The sequence below is a fragment of the Crocuta crocuta genome, unplaced genomic scaffold (assembly GCF_008692635.1).
Source record: "Crocuta crocuta isolate KB4526 unplaced genomic scaffold, BGI_CrCroc_1.0 scaffold102, whole genome shotgun sequence".
NCBI lineage: Eukaryota > Metazoa > Chordata > Mammalia > Carnivora > Hyaenidae > Crocuta > Crocuta crocuta.
Genome location: NW_027530019.1, coordinates 9,538,239 through 9,559,688, shown reverse-complemented (window position 1 = coordinate 9,559,688; position 21,450 = coordinate 9,538,239). Strand labels below are relative to the sequence as shown.

The window sequence follows — 21,450 nt, the reverse complement described above, 5'->3', positions numbered from 1 at the left end:
GAGCCTTTCTGGGCAAGGAATCAGATCCCTACCCACTTAGCATGCTCCTCAGTCCCCCAACTCTCCCAGCCTCTGACAGCCCATGAAACATGTCTGAGGAACCCAATATAAAAACAAGGAATGAACTCTTTCATGTCTCTTCTAACTCTGAAGGTCTAGAATTCCATTAATTTGATGCTCCATACTAATACTGATTAGAGAAATGAAAATTAAAATCTCAATGAAATATAACTACACATCTATCAGAATAGCTTTAAAAGAATAACTAATAATACCAGGTATTAGTGAAGATGTGGAGCAACTGGAACTCTCACATATGGTGAAAATGCAAAAACAGTACAGCCACTTTGGAAAACTGTTCGGCACTTTTCCATAAGGTAAACCTACACTTATATAAAACTAGCAAGCCCATTTCCATGGATTTACCCAACTAAAAACCCATGTTTATATAAAAACCTGCATGCAAATATCTTTTGCAGATGTATTCATGATTGCCAAAAAAAAAGGAAATAACTCAAATTCTCATCAATTGTTCATGGATAAACTGATATGTCCATAAAATGGAATACTACTCAGCAATTAAAAGGAACAAACTGCTGATAGATATACGAATAGGAATGAATCTCCAAAGCATTACACTTAGACTGAAAGCCATAAAATATTGTTTAAAAAATCAAATATCTATATAAATGGAAAGACATCCTATGTTCATGAATCAGAAGAATTATATCATTAAGGGGATAGCAACACTCTCCAAGTTGATCTACAGATTCATACAAGTCCTATCAAAATTCAACTTTTTTTTGCAAAAATTAACAAGCTGTTTCTGAAATTCATATAGAAATGCAATGAACTAAGAATAGTGAAAATTATCTTAAAATAGAACAAGGTTGATGGATTCATACTTTCTGATTTCAAAGTGTAGTGCAAAGTAAAAGTAATCCAAGCAGAGTGATGCAGGCATTAAGATATATAGATCAATGGAACAGATCAATAGAATAAAGAGTCCAGAAATAAACCCATATACTTATGGTCAATGGATCTTCAACAAAAGGGATCAATACAATTTGACAGGAAAAGAGAAGTCTTCCAACCAATGGCATTGGAGAACTGATATCAACATATAAAAATATAAATTTGGAGAGGTGCCTGGGTGGCTCTGTTGGTTAAGCATCCTATTTCAGCTCAGGTCATGATGTCACAGACTGTGAGCTTAAGCCCCATGTCAGGCTCTGTGCTGACACCTCAGAGTCTGGAGCCTGCTTCAGACTGCTTCCCTCGGTCTCTGCCCCTTCCCCATTCACACTCTGTCTCTCTCTCCCCCCAAAATAAACAAACAAAAAATTTTTTTAAATATATATGTATAAATATGTATTTATATATATGTACATATATAAATTTGGAGTCCCAACCCTTAAAAAGACAGCACAACAGGGGCGCCCGGGTGGCTTAGTTGGTTAAGCGTCCGACTTTCGCTCGGGTCATGATCTCGAGGTTCGTGGGTTCGAGCCCCGCGTCGGGCTCTGTGCTGACAGCCAGCTCAGAGCCTGGAGCCTGTTTCAGTCTGTGACTCCCTCTCTCTCTGACCCTCCCCTGCTCATGCTGTCTCTCTCTCTCTCTCTCCTAGAAATAAAATAAAACATTTAAAAAAAAAAAAAAAGACAGCACAACAAACAGCCTTGCTTATATACAGCATAGAAGCAGTAGTTTGAAAAGTAACTGGAATATATCAGAAGGAGATTCATATACTAATATCAGAACATGTGCTGGATGGAAAGGGATCTCTGGAAGACTTCTCCAAGAACAAAAGAGCTTATGGGCACCATTTCCCTCCTCGGTCCCCAGCCTAGATACATGGACACATGCATGAACCATTGCAGCCAGAACATTCTCCACCTAGTGTGCTAAGAGGGTGCCTCACCCCCATCCTCTTCTGCAGACCCACCCCCTCCATCCTGGCCTTACCAAGATTTTTCCAGGTGGTTGCATGTCCCCTCCCACAGTGGGCCAGCTTGAACCTTTTTGGCACCAAGCACTCCACCTCTGCATTTGCCTGCAGACCCACCCCCTCCAACATGCCCATGTCCTTCCAAAGTGGTGCCACAAGTCTCGCAGTGTTCAAGCAGCCCCAACAGGTGCCAGCACCACTCCAAAATGGTGCCTGCCCTGGGGAGAGAAGAAGATAACCACACACACCAGTCGAACTGTGGTCCCAGCAATAGATTGGGGGCAGATATCTCATCTGCCTACAGACCCTGCTCACCAGTGACAGCTTTTTAGGAGACAACACAGGGAGTGTGCCATGAGTTTGGTGTGACCACAGCTTTGGCAAATACCTGATCTGACTCGACACAACTCAAGTTAAAGACAGCCCCGGATTGGTCCACTAACAACATAGAGACCAAACCCTGCCCAAAACAGGCAAAGAGGGCCATTGCAGCTGACTGGACTGAAGGTAAATGTGGCTCAGCTACAATAGTAGAGTGCACACAACACACATAGCAGATACCCCTGAAGTGACAGGTTCTAGTGAACAGAGGACATTGCACTAAAGGGCACTACAGGACCTCTTCTTTATCAGGCCACTACTTCCAAGAGCAGGAGACATAACTGACTTGCCTAACACATACAAACAGATATAGGGAGCTAAAGAAAACGAGGAGACAAAGAATATGTCCCAAATAAAAGATCTGAACAAAATTACAGCAAGAACTAAATGAAATGGAAATAAGTAATAAGCCTGATAGAGAATTTAAAGTAATGGTCATGAAGATACTAACTATACCTTTACATGGAGGACCTTAGTGAGACCTTCAATAAAGAGATCAAAACATAGAAAAGAATCAATCAGAGATAAACTCAAGAACCAAAAATGAAAGGTGAGGCTTTATGTTAATAGTGTGGAGCCTGCTTCGGATTCTGTGTCTCCCTCTCTCTCTGCCCCTCCTCTGCTTGCATGCTCTCTCACTCGCTCTCTCTCAAAAGTAAACAAGCATTAACTTATTTTATATATATATACATATATATACACACGCATATATATATACTATGTGTGTGTGTGTGTGTGTGTATTATACACATCATATTAGAGAGAATTAGAGATGAGAAGCAGAACAGATCAGTGACCTGGAGGACAGAGTAAGAGGGGAAAATCAACCTTAATACAAGAGAGAAAAAATAATCATAAATGAAAATAGGTTAAAGGAAATCAGTGATACCAGCAAGCATAACACATTGACATTCACATTGTAGGAATCCCAGAAGGAGAAGAGAGAAAGGAGACAAATTTTATTTGAAGAAATAATAGCTGAAAAGTTACCGATTTGGGGGAGGGAAACAGAAATCCAGGAGGCACATACAGCCCCCAACAAAATCAGCCCAAGGAGGTCCACACTAAGACATATAGTAATTAAAATGGCAAAAATAAAACATAGTGATAAAAGAGAATTTAAAAAGCAGGAAGGAAAAAAAAGAGAACAGATACACACCAGGAGAAACGCCATAAGGCTAATTGTGGATTTTTTAGCAGAAACTTTGCAGACCAGAAGGGAGTAGCACAATATCTTACAAGTGCTGAAAGGAAAAAACCTGCAACCAAGAGTACTTCATCCGCAAAGGCTATCATTCAGAACTGAAGGAAAGATAAAGAGTTTCCTAGACAAACAAAAGTTGAAGAAATTCATGGCCACTAAACCAGACTTACAAGAAATATTAAAAGGACTCTGAGTGGAAAGAACAGTCAAAAAGTAGGAAGCATAAAAGCAGTAAAATTAAGTAGATCTATAAATACCAGTTCAAGGGATTGACAAATAAAAGGATATATAGTATGACACCATATACCTAAAATGAGGAGGGGAGAGGAGTAAAAAATTAGTGCTTTTAGAATGGGTTCAAACTGAAGTGACCATTAACTTCATATTGACTGCTCATATGCATAAAATGTTATATATAAACCAAATGGTAACCACAAAACAAAAACTGGTGATAGACAAAAAATAAAGAGAAAGAATCCAAATATATCACTAAAGAAACCCAGCAAATCATTAGAGAACAGAGCAAGAGAAGATTCATATGTGGTATTTAAGAAACAAAACGAAAGAACAAAGAAAAAAGAGACAAAAAAAACTAGACTCTTAAATAGAGAGAACTGATGGTTGCCAGAGGGAAGCTGGGTGAGGGACTGGGTTAAATAGGTAAAGGGGAGTAAGAGTACACTTACTGTGATGAGCACGGAGTGATGAATAGAATGGTTCAATCACTATATGGTATACCTGAAACTAATATACATTGTACGTTAATTATACTGCAATTGAAATTTATTTATATATATATGAATAAATTTGGACCACTACCTCACATTATACACAAAAAAATAACTCAAAGTGAGCCAGAGACCTAAATTTAAAAGCTAACACTACAATACTCTTAGAAGATAATACAGAAGTAAATCTTACCCTCCAGTTAGACATTGATTTCTTAGATATGACACCAAAAGCACAAGCAATAAAAAAGAAGTTATTCAGTTGGACTTATTTTAAAACCTTTGTGCTTCAAACAACAGCATCAAGAAAATGAAAAGACAAGCCATGGACTAGGAGAAAATATCTAAAGACAAACCATCTATCTCATAAAGGACTTGTGTCCAGAATATATAATACACTTTTGTAACTCAATAACAAAAAGACAACTCATTTTTAAAATGGGCAAAAAATTTGAATAGACATTTCTCAAAAAGATATACAAATAGCTAAAAAGTATATGCAAAGAGGTTCAACATCTTTAGTCATTAGGAAAATGTAAACTGAAACCAAAATGAGCATAACATCTTTCTAGATATGTCTCCTGAAGCAAGGGAAACAAAAGCAAAAGTAAACTATTGAGACTACATTGAAATGAAAGGCTTCTGCACAGCAAAGGAACCAACCAAACTGAAAGACAACCTACTGAATGAGAAATTTCAAATGACATATCTGATAAAGGGTTAGTACTCAAAATATATAAAGAACTCCTACAATTCAACACCCAGGCAAAAAAATAATCTAATTAAAAAATGGGCAGAAGACATGAACAGACATTTCACCAAAGAAGATCTACAGATGGTGGGGTACCTGGGTGGCTCAGTCAGTTAAGCATCCAACTCGATGTCAGTTCAGGTCATGATCTCACAGTTCATGGGATCAAGCTCCACATCCGGCTCTGCGCTCATGGCTTGGAGCCTGCTTCAGATCTTCTGTCTCCCTCTCCGGCCCCTCCCACACACACTTTCTCTCTTTCTCGCTCAAAAATAAATAAATGTTGAAAAATTTTTTTAAAAAGAAGACCTACAGATGGCCAAGAGACACATGAAAAGATGCTCAATATCACTCATCATCAGGGAAATGCAAACAAACCTATAATGAGTCATCACCTCAACAGCTGTCAGCATGGCTAAAATCAAAAACACAACAAACAACAGGTGTTGGTGAAGATGTAGAGAAAAAGGAACCCTCATGCACTGTTGGTAAGAATGCAAACAGGTGTAGCCACTGTGGAAGATAGTATTGGGGTTCTTCAAAAAATTAAAAATAGAACTACCAACGCTCCAGTAATCACACTACTAGGTTGTTTACCCAAAGGATACAAAACCACTATGAAGGGATATATGCATCCCTATGGTTATTGCAGCATTATTTATAATAGTCAAATTATGGAAGCAGACCAAGTGTGCACTGACTGATGAATGAACAGAGAAGAAGGTGTGTGTGTGTGTGTGTGTGTGTGTGTGTGTGTGTGTGTGTAATGGAATATATTTCAGCCATAAAAAAGAATGAAATCTTGCCATTTGCAAAAACATGGATGGAGCAAGAGAGTATATGCTAAGTGAAATAAGCCAATCAGAGAAAGAAAAATACTATACAATCTCATTCATATATGGAATTTAAGAAACAAATGGGGCACCTGGGTGACTTAGTTAGTTAAGCATTCAACTTTTGATTTTGGCTGAGGTCATGGGACTAAGCCAACAGTGGGCTCTGCACTGAGTGTGAAGCCCGCTTAAGATTCTCTTTCTCTCTCTCTGCCCTTCTCCCCCTACAGTGCTTGTGCTCTTTCTCTTGAAAGAAAGAAAGAAAGAAAGAAAGAAAGAAAGAAAGAAAGAAAGAAAGAAAACAAATGAACAAAGGAGGGGGAAGAGAAAACAAAAAGACTCTTAACTACAGAGAACAAGCAAATGGTTACGAAAGAGGAGAAGGGATGGGGATGGGTGAAATAGTTGAAAAGGATTAAGAGCACACCTATCATAATGAGCACTGAGTAATGGATAGAATTGTTGAATCACTATCTTGTACATTTGAAACTAATACAATACTGTATGTTAACTACACAAATTAAAATAAATTTAAAATAGAAAAAAAAACAAACACAATGAGATACTACTTCATTCCCACAGAATGGCTATTATCAAAATGACAGTAGTGAGGATTGGTTGCAAGGATGTAGAGAGAAACTGGAGCCCTCAGGCAGCCACTTTGGAAAGTTGGCAATTCCTCAAACATTAAAGTTTCCACATCAAGTTACCACATATGGCAATTCCACTCCTAGGTATCTATCCAAGAGAAATAAAACCATATTTCCACACAAAAACTTATATACGTGTGTTGTGCATCTGAAACTAATACAGGATTGTGTGTCAACTATGTTTCAACTAAAAAAAAAGAAAACAAAATGTTCACAACATATCCAGAAGAAAATATATATCCACACAAAACTTGTACATAAATTATCACAGCTTTATCTACAATAGCCAAAAAGTGGAACAACACAAATGTCCATCAACTCATGAATGGATAAACAAAATGTGACAGATCCATACTATGGGAAATTATTTGGCAATAAAATAGAATGAGGTAGTAACACAAGTTATTACTTGGATGAGTCCCAGAAATATATGTTAAGTGAAAGAAATCAGTTACAAAAGACCATGTATTGTATGATACCATTTATTTGAAATGTTCATAATTGGCAAATCTATAGAGACAGAAAGTGGATTAGTGTTTGCCTAAGGCAGAAAGCTGGGGGGAGAGAGACAGGAAACGGAAGTGACTTCTAATGGGTACAAGGTTTCTTTTTGGGGTGATATAAATGTTCTAAAATTAGATTATGTTGATAAGTGCACATCTTCATAAATATGCTAAAAACCATTCAACTGTACACTTTAAACAGATGAACTTTATGATATATAATTTGTATCTAGAAAAGCATTATGCTAAGTGAAAGAAGCCAGACTCAAAACATTATATATTATATGATTCTATTCATATGACATCGTGGAAAAAGCAAAACCATAAGCATAGAAATCAGATTAGCAGCTGCCAGACACCCAGAGAAGCAGGAGGAGACAGACCATAAAGGGGCAAAAGGGAACTTTATGGGATAGTGGAAATATTCTATATATGGTGGTTATACAACTTACACGCATTTGTCAAAATTCAATGAACTATACTGATACAAAAGAGTAATTTTTAGGGGTGCCTGGCTGGCTCAGTCAGTGGAGCACACAACTCTTAATCTCAGAGTTGTGAGTTCAAGCCCTACAATAGGTATAGAACTTACTTTAAAAAAAGTGAACTGTATGTAAATTGTACCCAAATAAACCTGACTTTTTAAAAAAAGCTAAGTTTACATTGTAGAAAATGCAGAAAACAGTATTTGGAAACGTGAGAGCAAAAGAATAGTGGAAATGTTTACAATATATCAGAATTCACTCTTAAATTCTATACCATATGTGGCATATGCCTTCTACAGATGTCATCAAGATTATATACCACCTATGAAAAGAGTGTTAATGTAGTGGTAATTACATGAGGACCATGCAGAATTTGAGATCAAAGTTAAAAAAATACATATAAGCCTCCCTCCGAAAAAACAAAGCAGTAAAACTGAACGTAAATAAATGAAAGTTATCTGGCCAAGTCTACTTAGGGGAGAAAATGGCATAAAGTACAGTCTTGAGAAACACTCAAGTGTAATCAAAGTAAATAGAGTATAATCTCTAAATTGGGACATACCATTAAAATAAAAAGAAATTAAAATTCTACTGTTAACATATGTACAATAATCTGCACTAAGTAGGAGAAGGACTAAAGGGCAGACTTTATCAGCATTTAGAAAGTACTAATCAGGGCGCCTGGGTGGCTCAGTTGGTTAAGCGTCTGACTTCGGCTCAGGGCATCATCTCAGGGTTTGTGGGTTTGAGCCCCGCATCAGGCTCTGTGCTGATAACTAGCTCAGAACCTGGATCCTGCTTTGGATTCTTTATCTCCCTCTCTCTCTGACCCTCCCCTGCTCACACTGTCTGTCTCTCTCTCTCTCTCCCTCCCTCAGAAAAAAATAAACATTAAAAAAAATTTAGAAAGCACCAATCAAAGAAAATAGAAAAACTGATTCTTGTAGATACATAATCACTAGATCTGTACTCTGAAATACACGTTTTATAAGGTTTTTACACAACCTCAAAGAATACCCCTCAAAACCATTTGCCTTCCAAGACGGCTTTCAAGTTTGTTTTTCCAGTCTCCTATCCTAAATAACTGCCTATAATGGCAGAAACTAGTATTCACTACTCCACTGTAATTAATAGAGATTCTAAGTTATAAATTTTTTAAAAAGCTCGTATGATTTTGATTAGCATTGAGTCAATCTCCCCGAATCTGATCTGTGTTGAACCAGTATATAAAATGATATTTTGTATTTTGCAAAACTAAGGGCCAGAACACTGACTGAAGCCATCACAAAGATCTGCCTTGACATCTCTTTCCTTAAAAGGAATATTTGTGTTTATAAAGAATATCTTTCACAGAGGGAACACAAGGGGAAAATGGGTGATGGGCATTGAGGAGGGCACGTGGGATGAGCAATGGGTGTTGTATGTAAGCAATGAATCATGGAATCTACCCTCAAAACTAAGAGCATACTATATACACTGTATGTTAGCCAACTTGACAATAAATTATATTACAAAAAAAGAGGGGCACCTGGGTGGCTCAGTTGGTTAAACGTCCGACTCGGCTCAGGTTATGATCTAGTGGTTCGTGGGTTCGAGTCTCGCGTCGGGCTCTGTGCTGACAGCTAACTCAGAGCCTGGAGCCTGTCTTCGGATTCTGTGTCTCCCTCTCTCTCTGCACCACCACCCCTCCCTGCCCCCCTCACTCAAGATGTTTCTCTCTCTCTCTCAAAAATAAGTAAAACATTTTTTTTAAATCATTAAAAAAAAAGAAAGAAAAAACACTATTGAGCCAGGGACAAATTCCTTAGGCACTGTAGAATGTTTGTGCTCAAAGAGACTGGAAGGGTCTTCTTTTTCTTTTTCTTAATGTTTTATTTATTTCTGAGAGAGAGAGCGAGCAAGTTAGCGAGTGAGCATGGGAGGGTCAGAGAGAGAGGGAGACACAGAATCTGAAGCAGCTCCAGTCTCTGAGCTAGCTGTTAGCACAGAACCCGACAAGGGGCTCAAACCCATGAACTGTGAGATCATGACCTGATCCGAAGTCGATGCTCAATACACTGAGCCACCCAGGCGCCCCTGGAAGGATCTTTTTGAGCCTCCTCATTTTGCAGATGAAAGCTTAAATTACCTGCTCAAGCCCTCAAAGTTAATCAGTCTAAAGAGTCAGGCATTTAACGCAAGTCTCCTAATTCCCCCAAGCCAATGTTTTTCCCATTGGACTATACTGCCTACTTCATCAGAGAGCAATAAATAAGAACAATGATGAGTTCATAGAGTTTGAATCCCAGCTCCCCTACTGACTAGCTGTGGGACAGTAGCCAAGTTATTTAACATTTCCAAGCCTTATTGTACTCATCTGGAATTAGGGACAATGACATTTTCCATTTAACAGGTAGGATTAAATGAAGAATACACATAAAGTGCTTATCACACAACCCAGAACACAGTAAGTATGCAATAAATTTTTAAATAGCTCAATTAACATATTAAATTAAAATATGTAATATGGACATTACACCAAATAGCTCTCTAAAACACAATGGCACATTATGATATGTGTAATTTGTCAGTACATTCATTTTAATTGTAATTAATTATGTCAGAGAAACTGTACAAGGAGAGAAACAGAGAATCACAGAAAAAAGTAAAGATGCAAAAAAACTACCAGATATTACTTTTAAACTCTTACCTTACCTTTATTATTAACACAGAATTGGCTTTATTTTCAAGTATGTTACGTCAAAACTTACCTACTTATAAATAAACCTACATAATTCTGAAAGGTTACTGGGGTCTAATCAGTGAGAAAACTTTCTATAGTCATTCTGAACCATAAACCCAAACTAAATAATAAGCATATTTGCTAAAGAAAACCATCCAATCGCATTTTAAAACTTTATAATTATAGACTCGTAAGTTGTGAAAATGGTATAAAATTGTCCCGTGTATCCTTCACCCAGCTTCTCCCCAAGGGTAACTTCTTATATAACTATGGTATATGATCAAAAGCAGGAAACTGACATGTGAATTAAGAAATAATTCATATCATAAGATTACTGTTTTTAAAAAAATATTTTTTAAGTAATCTCTATACCAAACATGGGGCTCAAACACACAACCCTGAGATTGAGAGTCAGAAGCTCTTCTGACTTATTTTTTTTAACGTTTATTTATTTGAGAGAGAGAGAGAGAGAAACCATGAATGTGAGCAGGGAAGAGGCAGAGAGAGAGGGAAAGAGAGAGCAGATTACCATTTTAAAGTGTATAATGCAGTAGGTTTTAATACAATCCTAGAATTGTACAACTATCACCACTAACCACCTTTTAAAAAAATTTTTTTAACGTTTATTTTATTTTTGAGACAGAGAGACACAGAGCTTGAGCGGGGGAGGGACAGACAGTGAGGGAATCACAGAATCCAAAGCAGGCTCCAGGCTCTGAACTGTCAGCACAGAGCCTGACGCAGGGCTTGAACCCATGAACCGCAAGATCACGACCTAAGCCAAAGTTGGCCACCCAACCAACTGAGCCACCCAGGCGCCCCAACTAACCACCTTTTAAAGTACTATAGTATCACCCCAAAGTCCAGAAAAATCTGATGTTCATTTTTTTTAAATCAATTTAGCTCAAGTTAGAGGTAACCTTACATTTGCATTATTAACAATCCTCTTTATCAAAGCTAACATTTTCAATCCTGCACATCTACAATCTACATTTATGGAGCCCCTAGGTGAGACCTTATATACTAACTGTACAAAGATGCAATCTCTGCCCTCCAAACAGCTGTCTATGATAGCAGACATGTGAGCAAATATTTACAAGTGAATGTGGTAAATGCTATAATAAAGTTCCCCAAAGCACAGCCCAACAACATTGTGGAGGAAGTCTACCTTGGAATAAGGTGATGAGAAGCTGATGGTCTACAAAGCAGGATAAAATGCACTGAGAGGACAACAGGAGACAAGTCTCAAAAGGAAGGTAGCAGAGGTAATGGAAGAGCATCTATGCCATGCTAAAAGGCTGTTATCCAGTAGGTAAGGGGAGAATCTCAAAGGATTTTAAAAAGAGATTATGATCAAAGTTGCATTTTGGAAGCATGTGAAAGATAGGAATGAGCCTACTGAGCCACAGTAAAGTAAAACCTAGACCATTTGGACCCTGTATCTGGCAAGCAGCAAACAGCCTCTCCTTCTTCCCCATGACCGCTGTGAACCCCACCTCCCATGATTCAACACGAAATAGTGTCTGGCCCAGCAGAGGGCCCTAGAGTCAATTCCAGTGTGTTCTGGCAGAGTCTTGGTCAGTGAGGTATTCAACATGATTGACTGTTGAGTTATTTTATTTTTATTTTTAAAGTAAGCTCTAGGCCCAGCATGGGGCTTGAACTCACAACCCCAAGATCAAGAGTCACAAGCTCCACCAACTGAGACAGCCAGACGCCCCCATTTTTGGGTGTTTTAATTACCCCCACATGGGGGCCAACCTCAGAGAACTCCTTTAAACTATTAAAGCTCTCCTATCACACACAGCTGCAACAACAAAAAATAGACATCCAATATTCTTTTCATTTTCCGAAACCTGCTTCTCCAGATTCTCACTCCAGATTTTGACCAGGTATTTCTGCTTAGGGCTCATCTTGCTCCATCCCAACAGTTTCTCAGGTTTTGATCTTTTGTGTCTCCTTTTCAATGATCTTAACTCTCCCTCCAGTTTCACCAACTTCAGGTGTCTAAAATAAAGACTCTCCTGGCCATGGGCAGTCCCTCTACTGTGCAGACCCAGACCTGAAATACCAGGCCTGAAGTTACAGTACAGTCTCACTGAGTCTGTTAATCTATTAAGAAATCATTGCAGAGGTGCCTGGGTGGCTCAGTTGGTTGAGTGTATAACTTCGGCTCAGGTCATGATCTCACAGTTTGTGAGTTAGAGCCCCGCAACAGGCTTTGTGCTGACAGCTCAAACCCACTTTGGATTCTGTGTCTCCCTTTCTCCCTTTCTCTCTGCTCCTCAGGGCTCACGTTCTGTCTCTCCTTCAAAAAATAAACCTTCAAAAAAAATTTTTAACAAATTATCCCCTAGAACTACTTGAGATCCTTAGATGAATTAATTCTTCTTCCTTGTGTTGTGATCAATGGTCTTATCTGCTTGGCTCTTGTCTGACAAAATAATAATCTTAGTGGCATCTCCTGCCTAGAGTATACAGAATCCTCTGGTACTCGTGAAGCCAACTATTCCACTTGGGTGTCCTCAAAATTAGGCTAAGGCCCAGACTAGAGGGCCCTGGAGTTACATCAGGCAATATGGAAATAAGGCTTTGCACCTGCCTGGAGACAAAGGATAATTTGCCTGACTATGGAGTGCCTGAATGGACTACCAGACTGTAAGGGTTCCTAATGATTTGGCTTTTTTCTACTACAAGTTCAATGAAAGTGGCCAGACATTTGAGTGTGCCCTGGGGCATGCTGTTTTGATGAACCACTATTTCTTTCAGGTCTTGGGCCTGTGAGCCTTTGCTAATTTATCTGGCTCCCATAATACCACTTCACAGCAAGCCTCCTTAATCTTTCCAACAAAGTGGAGTGCCTGTATTGTCAGTCATTCCCCTATTCATCAGTCTTTAAACTATCACTTCTTTTTCTCCTTTTCCAGAGCAAAATAACCTATTAGCATTGGCATTCTGCCGAACATTGATTGCCTAAATGCCAAACAGTATTTTCCTGGAGGTTCCCATCCCCAAAGCTCTAGCCTGGCATTGTGTGGAGTGCTCAAAGTGCACCCTGTGTCAGGCTGGGAACTTCAGAGCTGGCAGGCAGGGGTCACTGGGGAATCCAGGGAAGCACTCCTTGATCCTCCAGAAAAGTGATTTTTGGTGGCCACTTAGGTTTGGGAAAGGAGATGCAGAAATGTGCCTTTTAGGGCTCCACTGGTCACATTTCTTAATCGTTAATGCATCATTTAAGCTGCATTATATCAGCCAAAGGATTTTCAAACATCAGCTGAATGCTGGAATTTGATACTCTCTTTTTTGGTGTAGATAAACAAACTGATGCCAGAGATGAGGTCCCCTGTAAACAAAAGTACATGCATAGTTACTGTAGCCACAGAATTAGCACAGATTGATACATGACTTTACCCTTTTGTGTGATACCACTGCTTTGTGAAGAATCTTAATTTGTGTTATATACTTTTGGAGTTAGATTTAATTCAACACCAGCTTTGTGTTATTTTTAGTTTAGACTAACTCTTCTGAGAACGTCAAGAATGATTGAAATTTGCTGACAGCAATTTTTCTCAGGCAAGTAGATTGCTATTTGACTCAACTGTACCAGAGTACGTCAGATAAACATAGTAAAGACTAAATATATTTGGCTTTACATTTTTAGCTTTTCTACCTTAAAGTAGCCTGCTGTTACCTCAGCCTGGAATGCCCTTTACCCATCCCCACAGCCCATTTTCTGCTTTTGGCACTCTTTCATGACCTAGTTCAAAACTCACCTCCTTTGAGAAATATTTATTAATTTCAAGTCCCCCAGTTTTGCACTGCCACAGCATACCACCTGGTCTTAGCACTGAATTCCATGACATTTATTGTTTGCTATTTACATGTTTGCAAATAAGTGTCTTCCTACACCTCCAGTACTTTAAACTGTGAAGATTTGAGAAACAGTATAGAAATATAAAACAATCACATTCTTTCTGGGTCAGGGAAGACAAAAATAAAACCAATAAACATAAGAGCATCAAATTGGAATGATGACCCACCATAGACTCCTGCCCACCTGAAAATGGTATGCATACCTGCAAATAAACTAACTTCTACCTTACGAGGGTAGACCATCAGTTAAGGCCATTCAGAAATAAATCAAAAATTATAAATATGAGATTCACACTTGGCTTCTCCTTCTCCCTCACTTATTATACTCAATCAATAATACTCATCAATTTTACTAAATATCAGTGTGACCCAATACTAGTGATCTCAAACCTCAAAAAGCATAAGACTTAGCTGGTTAAAACAGACTGCTGAGCTCTATCTCCTGTATTTCTGATTCACTAGGTCTGCAGTGGAGCCAAAAATCTGCATTTGTAACAAATGCCCAGGTGAAACTGATGCTGCCCATCCAGGAACCACACTTTGAGAACCACTGCTTTAACTCATCCCCGTATTCTATTCTCCTTGCTTTCTAACAAGGTTCACAATTTCTACAAAATTAAAAAAAAAACCCTGAGCTGTAACACAGTAAGATGGCTCAAATAAGGCATAAAAATAGCTAGGTTTGGTCCTGATCTAGAATGGTTTCCCTTGGTGGGCAGGGGTTGTCTAAATCTTTGAAATGATCCTTAACAGAGAGGAATGAGTCCTAAAGCATTTCTGGAGTGGTCCAAAGTGTCTCTAACTACAGACCAGCAGATGAGGTCATGGTAATGCAAGGAGTCAGAAGTAGAGGAGGGGGAATGAAAGCTATAATCACTGTCAAAGGGGTGTTTTCTGTAGACAAGTGAATGGAGCTATTGTACACAAACTCAGTGGTTGCCAAGCATGTGGCCCAATTATTTTGCCTGTATGAGCATGGCACGAAGGATCTCCTTAGAGGACTTGATTCACACAAGTTCGTGTTTAGTAGCAAGCAAAAGCCTAGAGAATTTTAACCTAACTATACACGTTCCTGCTTTCCAAATCTAGGATATAATACAATTAAGTTAGAAAGACCACAAAAGTAAAACACCATCCTTAGAAACAGTACAGCATTTACAGTTGGTAAAAGACCAATATAGAAGATCTTGCTCAAAATATTGACAATAATGAGGATCACATGGTGGCCTTGGGCAGCAAGAGCTCTATAATTTAAATCTAGGGGCTAGCTTCCAAGAGAAACTGCTTTCCCTACTCTCTTGGGCTCCACTGATATTTAAAATGTTTAAGTACAAAAAGTTGTATTGGCCACCCACCCATATCTAGTGTCTTAAAGAAATGGGAGGTCTACTTCAGTGGTTAGGACGGACATACAACAAGGTGTTTTGCTTTCTTAGGGGAAATACCATTCACTCTACAACATAGGAATGGAGATGCTTTAGTGCTCTTCAAAATTCTCGGCTGCATGAGAGGACCATTCAGGTGGTTTGCCTGAGCCCAAAGTATCGAGGAGGCCAGAAAACAGAGGGGCAACAACTGCCACCTGACCTCCAAGAGGGCCGTACCCTCCTCCCCAAGCACCACATAGGTAAGAAACAGAAGCTGTAAGGTTGCTGCCAATCCTCCATGATACTCCCATCTGTTGTACAAGCTCTGGCTAGGCAGAGCTGAGGAACAGTGTCCCACAGGAGGCTGCTCCATGAGCAGGGTCTGCAAAGTCAGAATGTTACAGATGAGGCTATCAGAAGATGAATTCAACTTAAAATAGACACAATTAGAAACAGGCTGGGAAGCATGGTTCTCTTCTTGTTAGAAATGAGGCTGTGAGGAGGTTTTATGTGGCACTGACTTAGGGAAAGGAGTGAAGGACGTTTCTGTGGCTGTAGTGATCCCAATGTCAATATCCTAATCCTACCAGACCTCCAACTCCCCATGAAGCACTGTACTACACAGTATTCATTTGATCCAAGCCTTCTAAACCTGCAGGGATGGGGGGAGGGGAGACCTGAAAGGCTTGAAATCCTAAGAGACGAACCAAAAAAATCATAGGAGCTCTAGACCACAGCTCTACTAATTCAACAAAGGATAATTGCAGAAAGTTATCAGAGACCTCAAAGGCTCTGTAAAATATCACATTTACATACCATACGTCTCACCAGGGAGAAGGGCTGAAAAGCAAAGTGGTTTGAAATGGGATGGGTTGAAATTATAAAAAGGGTTATATAGTTGTTAGAGAATGTCTGTTGTTTTCAGAGACAAGAAATTTTAAAGTGTTGGAGTTAACACAACCATCATGTAGCATAAACGAATGAGAATACTCATTGAACTATAACCATGTAAGTCACTGCAATATAATTCTTAGGTCTAAAATTTATAGCTCCCTCTTACTCTTCCTTTTAAAAATTCTAAAATACAATCTACTAGAAAATAGTTATTAAAATAACCCAAAATATTTTACTATAATAATGATATCACTTAAACTACTGCCTTGCTCATTTTGGGTTACACATTTTAATAACTATAAACCACTACAGTTGTATAATAAAAGTGACTATTTTTTTTTTTTTGTCTTTAGGTTATCTGATTTTATCTTGGCAAACATCTCTTTTTTTTTTAAGTGTGATATTAACACTAGCACAGACATGATCAACTGGTTTCTGGGCAATGTAACAAACAGAGGACTCAAAAACTGCATGCTCTTTTATTATACATGTTGAATTGCCTTGTCTAGTATATTCATTCCAAGCATTTAATTGAATACAAATTCATACAAATACCCTTGAGTAAAACCTGCTGTGGTGAATGCTTCTAAGTTTCTTTTGGATGCCACTGTTATTTCCTTAAACTGGACTTTTTCAAAAAGAGAAAATATGAGAGCATAAATAAACAACTAAAATTTACCTTTTGTCCTTAAAGGTTGATCTGCATTCATTTTATACAATACATATTTCAATATACAAATTAAGAAATGGAATACGGGTGCTTTTAGGATTCTAGAAGGCATATAATTTTGGAACTTAGTTTCAAGAATTAGAGTCTGACTTACTATTGTAACAGATCCTGAGACACCATAATTACCTTTTTAAAACAAAGTTAAAAAATAATATTTATGAAAATACAACAACTTTGTGTTCTTCTGTGAATAAAATTATCTTAATTCTCTAACAATATCCCTTTTGCATTAATGAAACCAAGGAGTTTGCTTACCAAATATGAAGCACAAATTCTTAGAAAAGATAAATCACGGTCAGTCCAGGAAATAAATGCCCCTCTAAAGCCAAAGATTTGGTAGGATAGAAGGAAAGCAAACCTGAACTCTTGAATTTTAGAGAAGAGTTCTGCTATAGAATCCAGTTATTCCAGCTTTGGATTTTACAATTTCACTGAGATTAATCAGAAATCATGTTAAGGAGACCTAAGGTTTATTTTCCAAAAAACAAAAACATTTCTCAATCCTATTTTTTATTTGACTAGATTAAGGCACAATGTAAGTACAGATTAGTCTGTTTAAATCTTGTTATAATTTATAATGACATTATCAAATAATTTTCTCTTTACTATGAAATAAGTATTATTCCCATTTTACAGATGAGGAAACTAAGATACAGACAGGTGAACTGACTTAGGAGAAGTGTGCTCGCTTCGGCAGTACATATACTAAAATAGGTCAGAAGGAATAGAGGGAACAAAGCTGGGATTTAGAGACAAAATGAGCAGGGTTTCAATATAGTATAGCCATCCACTACTAGCCTTCATCCGAGCCTTTCATCTGTAAAATGAGGATAATAACACCTACCTCTCAAATAGTTGATGTAAGGTATAAGCAAAGCACCTAGCAGAAAGCATAGTACAGAGTTGCCCATTCAAGAAACATCAACTCTCCTAACCAATCCACAACCCTATTTTCTTCAGCTGGTACAAAAGGTGTACACTAAATCCATATGCTATTGTGAGGTAAGTGAGAACACAAGCAGAGCACCTGGTAAGTATGGGCTCAATACAGTTGTTCTCCCGCCCCCCGCCCCGTACTCCCTCTCTTACCCTAGGTCCCACAGTAAATGGCTGAGCCACAGTCAAATCCAGATCTTGGTTCCACTATAGAACTGTTTCTGCATATATGCATTTTATTTAAGATAGTACCTCATTCAACTGCAAAAACAAATTTAACCCAGCTGCTTATCAGTTATTAATTTAATGTGTTCCTGGTAAAATAAAATTGATTTCTAGGGCAGCTTTACTTTTCAGTAATCAGAAAAAAGTAATATTTCTGACTTGAAAATATGTATTTTTGATATGAATTTCTACTGGCATTCCTGTTATATTCTTAATATTTTATAAACTATTAAACTCAAAACATAGTCAAAAATCTATTACTTAGGTGTATTACATGCCTAAGCATTTAAATGAGCCCATTTTAAGTTCAAAGATATTAGGTAGCCTTTTCATTTTTCCTATTTGTTTCCAAATAAAATAACAAGGTAGAGTAGTAAAGGTAGTAAATAAATGTAGGTATTCATAAATGAAACAGATGTGTAGAAAATATGGACTAGATCTGCATTTATGAAGCAATGACCTTCAAAACTGGCAGGGAGCTGTTAACAATGTTCTTCACAGGGGAGCAATTATATTACAACCCTCCTATGTATACTTTCATTTCTCATGATCTACAAATATATTTGCATATCAGAAAAAATAAAAGAATAGTCTGGTAACTGTGGCAACCTTCACTGAAAGGATGTAAGGCATTTTCCTTACCTTAATAATCACGTCCTAAATGTTAGATCAATAGAACTGGTGCAATATGAAAGGCTAGACCAATACTTTGATAGAATTTCCTACAACTGAAATTTACCAAATGTGACTATTATGGCTCTAACCTAGTGATACATTTCTGACTCTCTAATACCCTAAGAGTTCTCTGATTATCCCAAGAAGTACTGAAATCACTCTAAAATATATACCTTAAAGAAAAATATGGCATACAATATTTTAACAAATATGATTCTAAATTATCACCAAAAAATTTTTTAATATACAGTACTGCAATTCCTAATACGTTAGAAATATTGCTTTAACCTAGCAAGTAGCTCACAGCTCCTTTCCATACTGATTTAAAGACCTTGTGCCCAATGCTTGACAGATAAGCGCATAAGCGCGCGCGCGCACACACACACACACACACACACACTACAGAAACGTAAAAGGGGTGAAAAGTTACTAAGAAAAGCTCAATCTCTAAAAGCTCAAATAAGCCATATGCACAAAATATTAATTTCACATAAGATTCTCTCTCTTTTTTTTTTTTTTTACATTTCCTCACATTGGGTAAAAACAAAAGCAATTCATAATAGTGGTGCCAAAGACTGACAATATTACATAAACTTCAGAATTCCTGTTTTCAAATTTTTCATGCAAGAATCACAATGCACAACCATTAACATGTCTAGACAGTGGACACTCACTACAGTATAATCATGTTACACCAAGCTTAATTTTTTATGTGTCCTAAATGTTTATAACACATTAACTTGTAAATATAAAATAAGACCAACAGGAAAAGAAAACCATAGTAAGATATAGCAAGCATAAACCCAGTAAGTCCTGTTTGACTTAAAAATATTTTTCTTAACAGTAATAAAAAACTACCCACAACTATAATACCAATCAACCAACCTGAAAGGTTCCACTACCTGGTAAAAATAACTAGTTGTCTTATTGCATTACCTTAAAAACTACAAGATTATCACTAGTGGAGTGGTGATATGAATTGTATTTGTACTCTATACCTTGTCAAAAGTTAATGACCTGCCCCAGGAATTTTATTTCACCATATACCCAAAGTATTCTTAGGACTCACAAAGTCTAAATCTCACACTGCCCTTGATATGCTACTGTATAAATGCTTTAAATTTTAAAACAAAAGGATAAAGACTTTAAAAGCTCTGGACAACATATTCAAATGATGACTATGTCAAGTCAATGTTTTCTCCTCCCCCACCCAAAAACAAACAAAAAAAACTGTACATGACACATAAAGATACAATGGAAACAAAAAGTAGCATGCCACTCATTCTGTGAGAAAATAATACAGAACATCTATCATATTCAACCACAAAAATCCTTTTCACTTGATGGCTAGCATCTTTATGCCTGTCTTTAAGTGGCCTTAAAAAGAGATTTTGTTCTCTTTCTCTGCCCTCCTGGATCTTTGACAGCAGTCAGCACTTATGCCCAGAACTGGTTTGGGGAGTGGGAGAAAAGGGAAAGTGTAGAGAAGGCTGAACTGAGCACGGACTCAGCAGAGAGCAGCTGCTCTCACACACTACCCAGCGTCTTTCTCACACACCGCTATTTTCCGCTATTGAGCATTGTCAGCAAAAAATAATAATAAATGGGGGGTTGGGGGGCCAGGAGACAAAGAGGGTAGAACCAGAAGCAGACAGTTTTTGTCTGCCACATCTGAGGCGAGAAGCCCCCTCTGGTTTCTTGCTGCAAAGGCAAGGGATCAGATGAGACCCCTCTGGATCCAACTCAATTTGCTTCTCCAGAAAGAGCAGTTTCCGGCAGCGAGCGCAGGAGCCTCTAAACACCGGAGCATTGTCAACGTTTCCTATCACTGACTTTATAGAGGAGGAAAGAGGGCTGTGACTGCATTCCTGGGAAAGACTACTACTCCAGACGTGCCACAAGGCAGTAGTGAAAACACATAAGAGGTTGTAAAAATCCCTTCCAAAAATACCAGGTTTCTGAAGAAATGCTGCGAAGCATTAACGTATTGTTGGCGTTATCTGTAAGTCACCGATTCTTTCTCACCACGGCCAACCCTCAAATCTCTGGTACTTGTTGCTAAATCTTTACCTCATGCCCACCCAGAATTGCCCAACACAATGAGATTTGGGGAGCGAAAGGCAGGGAGGGGGGCTAATCCTGGGAGCCCAGAGGCTGGGCTCCCTTCCATAGGCCACTCTGCATGGGCTGCGCGTTCACTTCTACCTTATGAGAGCTCTGACTCACAAATGCTGGGGGGCGGGTGATTATGACATACAGCATTATCCTTTCAACCAAAGATAGATAAGAAAAGCCGGCCAAGGGTCCTTGCCTGGCTAGAGAGCCAAAGCCTGCGCCCCTCGACGGGGCGGCCCGGGTAGGAGGCTCCCGCCCAGCCCGCCTCCCTCTTGCAGCCAGTGGAAGACGCTCCCCATCCTGGCAGGCTCGAGGAGCCAGGATGGGGTGGCTTCACCCTGGGAGAGGGCAGAGGGATAGCTGAGGGTACCGGACGGAGGGACTCTCACCGCAGCTGCGCGGAGCGCCCCGTACCCCGCCCGGGACCGGT

General features: G+C 38.6%; 1 protein-coding gene and 1 non-coding gene across 10 annotated transcripts in view; one reads left to right on the top strand and one right to left on the bottom strand.

The window, feature by feature from the left end:
• The window catches only part of FRMD5 (FERM domain containing 5), a 316,709-nt gene that overhangs the window by 295,059 nt on the left and 200 nt on the right, over positions 1 to 21,450 (bottom strand). The window lies entirely within an intron of this gene.
• On the top strand, positions 1,439 to 1,523 carry TRNAE-UUC (transfer RNA glutamic acid (anticodon UUC)). Its single transcript has one exon. It is a non-coding gene; the product is annotated as a tRNA-Glu (tRNA).